Below are 6,000 nucleotides of genomic sequence, written 5' to 3' on the forward strand. Positions count from 1 at the left end.
TGGCCAGTTGGAAGTTTTGTAAAATGGCTGCAGCTACCTGCGAATAAGCCGAACTGAACTCACTGTGGTTTACTCGCAAGTATACATGCATATGACTACACTGTTAGGCATGCCCAAGATCATTGTTTTCAGTGGCTAAGTCTGCATGAGATCAGGCTACTGATGCCAGTAACAGTCCCCTAGAGCCGTCCTTCATATTAGTCAGCATAGGAAAGTGGATAAATACTTTCCCCAGCCCCATAATACTAAATTTAATTAGGTCACATTTCCTCTGTCTTGAAATGGCAGAAGCTATGTACAGCAGACTGCACAGAGCTAATGAGAAAATTATGCACAAAACATCTTGCACTACAGCAGCATCCTAGGCTCAGCTGACCAGCTTGTTAGTCACAATTCTGTCACTGTCAGAACCATTCTGAGGTAACTTTTAACTTCTTCTTGAACACAATTCCTATCCAGTCTCAATGTAGAATAGGCTCAGTCTTTCCAAACTCTTTGGAGAATCCTCAAAAGGATCTGGCAAGTTCAACAGAAGCTAGAAAAGATGTTTTCTGTCAACCTCTACCATCTTCAAATATCTGAAGGGTTGTCAGATGGAGAAAGTGTGTTTCCTGCTGCTCCAGGATGAATGGTATCAATGGAATAAGATCACAGGAAAGGAGATTCGGACTAAACATAAGGAAGAACTTTCTGACACACCTTCGTTGGAGGTTTTTAAACAGAGATTGAATGGTAATCTGTCAAAGATTACTTAGCTGTGATTCCTACAATGCATCCAGTTGAGCCGGATACTGCAACTCTTGGGGGTCGCTTCCCACTCTACAGTTCTACCACCCCCTGTCTTCACTTAGGCCTCCCCCCCCTTTTCCTAATTTTACCTGGATAGAAAGGAATATGGAAACAAATAATGGCAGTGCTGGAACTGCCAGACCCAGTCACATACAAAATTTGGATCAGCTCATAATTGGCTCAGCTTTTCCAGGCTAGGGTTAGTTTACTTCCGCACCAGCTTTTTATAAAGTTTGCCACAATCCCTACATTTTTACCTTCCCAAGCAACACTAGGTCAGCCTAACTTCAGTATTTGAAACCATCCAATCACATTGTTTACACATCTCTTTAAACTAGTTTTTATAGGTGACTGCAAGTCTTTAAAATGCAGTCAAATGTTCACAAATCAACAATACATTTGATAATTAAATACTACATTTCCAAGTAAAGATGCATGTTCTGGAACCTCAACAAATTTTGGTGACACAGTTGGGGGAAGTAGAAATAGGGTTGTCGTATTCCCAAAAGTAAAAATCCAGACAAAGTTGTTGAGCTTTTGGGGGGGATTTTTAAAGCATTAAAAAATAGTAATAATCGCCCTACTATGGCAGCCCTAGTAGAAAGTAGATATGCCCACTGCCATTCCTCAGAATTAATTTTAAGATGGCAATCTTTAAACAACGTGATTAAAACTCTGATTACTAAGAAATTGTCTGTTAAGTTGTTGATTGACAACATTTTTACATTCCCAAGCAGGACTAGGTCAGCCTGTGACATCAGAATCTTGAGGAAGCTGCCAAAATGTAGGCAACACAGATCTCGCTTCGTTGCCCCTGAAACGTTAAGCAACTAGCGTGATGGAAATATTTGTTGCAATGTGCTAGCTAAGTAACAAAATAGAAAAATGGGTCAGCTCGTGTGCAGTTCAACCAGATACGGTGCTTCATTCTACACAACTGATACAGGAAAAGTTAACGGTTTGGTAATATGCTGATTCGCAACGTCATAATCAATTGATTTAGTCACTCAATCGTTTTTTTAAAAAAATCTTCAATAAGGTGGTGAATGTTTTAGTTGATTCATAGGACAATTTCATTCAAAAGTTATATGGTGGGTTGACCCTTTTTTGATTTGATAGCCTATTTTATCAAAGCAACAGCAGTTTGTCCAAATTACAGATCTCTCATCTGCTTATTCAGTCCTCATTCTGACACCCATCAAGGGCACATTAGTAAGAGGACTCAATCTACCAAGAACATCCCAAAATGTATTGCCAAGGTCCTTCATCACCACACTGCTGGTGGATGTGGAACAAGGATAAGAAACTGGATCCAGCCAGTGGGCCACATGTTGACCATGACATCAGTTGAAGCATTTCCCTTTGCCTGTGTGGTATGAAAGCAAACCACAAAGGCAAAGCATTGCAGGTGCTGATTATCAGTTGACAGCAGAGATGGTATCTTTATCTGCCCTCACATCTGACATCTTATACAACATCAGGTATAGGGCACAGGAAAATGGCTTGGGAGAAATGGCTTTGTGGGTCCAAACAGGCCTTCTCAGCCTGATTATGCACTTTCCCAATACAGTGGGACCTCGGGTTACATACGCTTCATGTTACATACACTTCAGGTTACAGACTCTGCTAACCCAGATATAGTACCTTGGGTACTATAACTTTGCTTCAGGATGAGAACAGAAATCGTGCTCCTGTGGTGCAGCAGCAGGAGGCCCCATTAGCTAAAGTGGTGCTTCAGGTTAAGAACAGTTTCAGGTTAAGTACGAACCTCCGAAATGAATTAAGTACTTAACCTGAGGTACCACTGTACATCAGATTCTCACAATACACACCCACCAACAAACAAACAACCACTGGGCATGGAGGTGGGTGGTTTACACACCTTCTACCCACAATGCAGTGCAACAGTTATACCAGAGAACCAAAAGGTGTGTCAAGTTTTCAGCTGGCCACTGTTGTTGTGCCTTTGAAATGCAACACCTTAGAAGGCAATTACGCCCAACTCTGCTCAGCAACCAAAGCAAATTTTCCTCCCTCCCACTCTTATTTTTGTCTTTGTATCAGAAAGGCACCCAGTTAATTTGGTTGCCAACAAATATTGCCACAGACATTTCTGACATCATGGTCTTTCCAACGAGTGGCTCCTGTCCACATTTGTTAATTGTCTTACTTTAAATATTGTGAGGATCCTATGCCCTTTTAAAATGTGTATTTTGGGGGTGTGTGGGGGTTATTGGTTGTTCTTTTTATTTTGATTATGTATTTTGTGGTTTTATATTTTGATTTTATTCAGTGAACTGCCCTGAGATCTCCAGGTATAGGGTGGTATATAAATTCAATAAATACCGGTAACAACAGCAACAACCAACAACAACAACTCCATGCTGCAAAAGCCTCTGTTTTCTCATTCCTACACATCAAGCTGCTGTTAAAAGACAGATCAGGCTACTTCCACACACACATACACACCGCTTGGTTGGCAGTCCTATTGTCTACTTCCACACACACATACATGCCACTTGGTTGGCAGTCATATTGTCTAATGATGCCATCTGACACTTCGGGGTTCTTTAAAGGTAAAGGGTAAATGGACCCCTGACCATTAGGTCCAGTCGTGACCGACTCTGGGGTTGTGGCGCTCATCTCACTTTATTGGCCAAGGGAGCCGGCGTACAGCTTCCGGGTCATGTGGCCAGCATGACTAAGCCGCTTCTGGTGAACCAGAGCAGCGCACGGAAACACCGTTTACCTTCCCGCCGGAGTGGTACCTATTTATCTACTTGCACTTCGTGCTTTCGAACTGCTAGGTGGGTAGGAGCAGGGACCGAGCAACGGGAGCTCACCCCGTCGCGGGGATTCAAACCACCGACCTTCTGATCAGCAAGCCCTAGGCTCAGTGGTTTAACCCGCAGCGCCACCTGCGTCCCCTTGGGGTTCTTTACTTGCACCTAATTTGGTGTACCTATCTTTGATAGTCATTCCACCTGTTCCAACTTGCAAAAGCATATCAGGAGTTTTGAACCCGTGCGTCCCCTTCTCCCAACTGACATGACTATAAGTGATAACCGATAAAGAAATCTGGGTTTGCAGGCTGCACAGTTGGCTTCAATCAAGGTGCCCAGAAGGTGACCCCCCAAAACAGCACACACAGACACTTCCCAGAAGGCCAAGATGTGTCTCAGTTTTGCACAGAAACCTATAGCAAAGAGCACAAAGGGTTTCTACTTGGATTTATGCCAAAATGCTACAGCTCAACTCTCCACTGCCTTCCCCATTACATAACCTGTTGCTATTCATGTACACACAATGTAAGCCCTAGAGAGGTGCCGTGCCGGGGAATGTGACTCGCTACCGGCTGAACAAAATTGAAACCTTCCACACCACAAAATAGCAGAGCTGTCTATAAATACGACCCACACTTCTTGCTAACAAACAAAAAGCTATGGGAGAGAAGCTGAAACTTCAGCACAAGTTTAGTCATTTAGAGAGTTGCGCCGGGGCGCGGTGGGTAACCACTCTGTGTTGTGATACTCTTCCCCTTCTAAGCCTGTTGAAACTGTCACAGCCACAGAATCTGCATAAAAAAAAGATTTGCATGTCTTTCAGCCCCAAGCAAAGATGCAACTCTTACAAACGATGGGGAGTTCTCAACAAGCAAAGGAAGAAATGAAAAGGACCAGGAGAAGATTCATCATTGATCGTACTTACTGCAAAAGGAGAAGAGGGTTCATTAATAAATAAATATAGATTTATATGGTTCTGCTAGGGGATAAAACCCTCCAATTATCATCCTCTCCCGAGCAGTGAGATCCCCCTCTAGGCGATTCATTAGTTAACAATAAAACGTTCCACTTTTCATTCACCAAATCACCAGCCAGCCCAGCGAATTCTCAGGCGATTGAGAAAAGAATTTCTTTCTTTTTTAATAAATAAAAGTGAAGGAGGGAGGGAGCCCGCCAGGCGCCTTTACTCACTGAAAAGTCTGCAGTCTGGGCGCAGCCGGTTATGCTCTCTAATTAAAGTCATTTAGCAAAAAAAAAAAAGGAAAAAAAAAGGAGGGGGGGGAATCATCTTTCCGCGGTCCACACCCACTCTGGGGTTTCGGGATTCAGTAGCTCCCGAGGGAAGAAGAAAAATAGGGACTGAGAACTGGAGGCGTGCTTGTCGGAGGCGAAGGCGGACACTTCTCGAAGACGCTTTGAATAAATAAACCCACCTACAAATTCCGCGTTGCCGCGTTTAAGGCTGGAATCTTAAACCCACTTCGAAAGGGAGGAGGCGGGATTCCTTCCCAGCAAAGAGGGCATTACTTCCGTGTAAGGGACAGTGGGATCGGGATCTGGCGCACATTTACTCCAGAGTAATTCCCTCTTCCTTCCGAGGAAACCTGCCTTGGCTCGGAGCGCACAAAGGAGAAGCTGCCCCTGCGTTTTGTTTTGACGGCGAAGCCAACGTGCGCGTCGCTCCCGCCTCCCGCCACAAGAAGCTTCTACCTACAAAGGGATGGGTGGGGGAAGGGAGTCGCTCGCTCTCTCCTACCAGATCAGGCATTGCGGAACACATCGATCTCCTCTCCTTTTATTTTGGGGGCAAATAACTCAGCTGCCCGCGATCCGTGTACCCCAGCCGAAAGAGCGCGCGTGGAAAGCGGCTACCTTGCAATTGTCTCCTCGCCAACAAGACGCGCGCTGACAACTTGATGGAGAATCAATCTGCAGCCGTTGCTGTGGAGACGCGGCAGCTCCGGTCTCGCTCAACGCCACCCCCCCCCCCCCAAAAAAAACTCCTCCCAACTCCCTTTCAACTTCAGGGGAAGTTGCTGCCATCCCGTTTCTGTCCCATCCCCTTTACATTTCGGAACCCGCGGCGGGAGAGAGCGGAACTTCCCACTCGCCCCCCTTTAAATGGAACTCGAGCGCCACTTTTGGCGAACTGGGAAATAAGAAATGACTAATGGAGCTGTAATAGCTGGATGGGGGAAGGAAAAAACTTCCTTCTCCCCCACTCATTTTTCTTGCCAGGGCAAGGCTTGTGTTTTTTTCTTGCTCGCTGTGTTTGCTTTAACTCATCGGCCGGGAGCGATTCCCCTGGTTTCCAAAGCTTTAAAGCAGCCATAACGCGGTTGGTGTTCGTGAGAGGTTAGCAGTGCTAGCCTATGCAGCGGTCTACTCAGAAGTAAGCCCCCGTGAATTTGATGGGGCTGCCTTATAC

General features: G+C 45.2%; 1 protein-coding gene across 4 annotated transcripts in view; it reads right to left on the minus strand.

Annotated features, from left to right (window-relative positions):
• PRR5L (proline rich 5 like) overlaps positions 1–5,774 on the minus strand; it is a 67,683-nt gene extending 61,909 nt beyond the window's left edge. The window contains exon 1 of one of the 4 annotated variants that reach the window (XM_081835885.1): positions 5,445–5,774. The gene's annotated coding sequence lies outside the window, so the exon portion shown is untranslated. Of the gene's footprint in view, positions 1–4,763; positions 4,901–5,005; positions 5,257–5,328 lie in introns of those variants that run through there. The other 3 variants (XM_081835884.1, XM_081835887.1, XM_081835886.1) reach the window with 3 other exon arrangements.
• Between the last annotated feature and the right edge of the window lie 226 nt (positions 5,775–6,000).

Source organism: Podarcis erhardii (assembly GCF_964252035.2).
Source record: "Podarcis erhardii genome assembly, chromosome: 1".
Classification (NCBI taxonomy): Eukaryota; Metazoa; Chordata; class Lepidosauria; order Squamata; family Lacertidae; genus Podarcis; species Podarcis erhardii.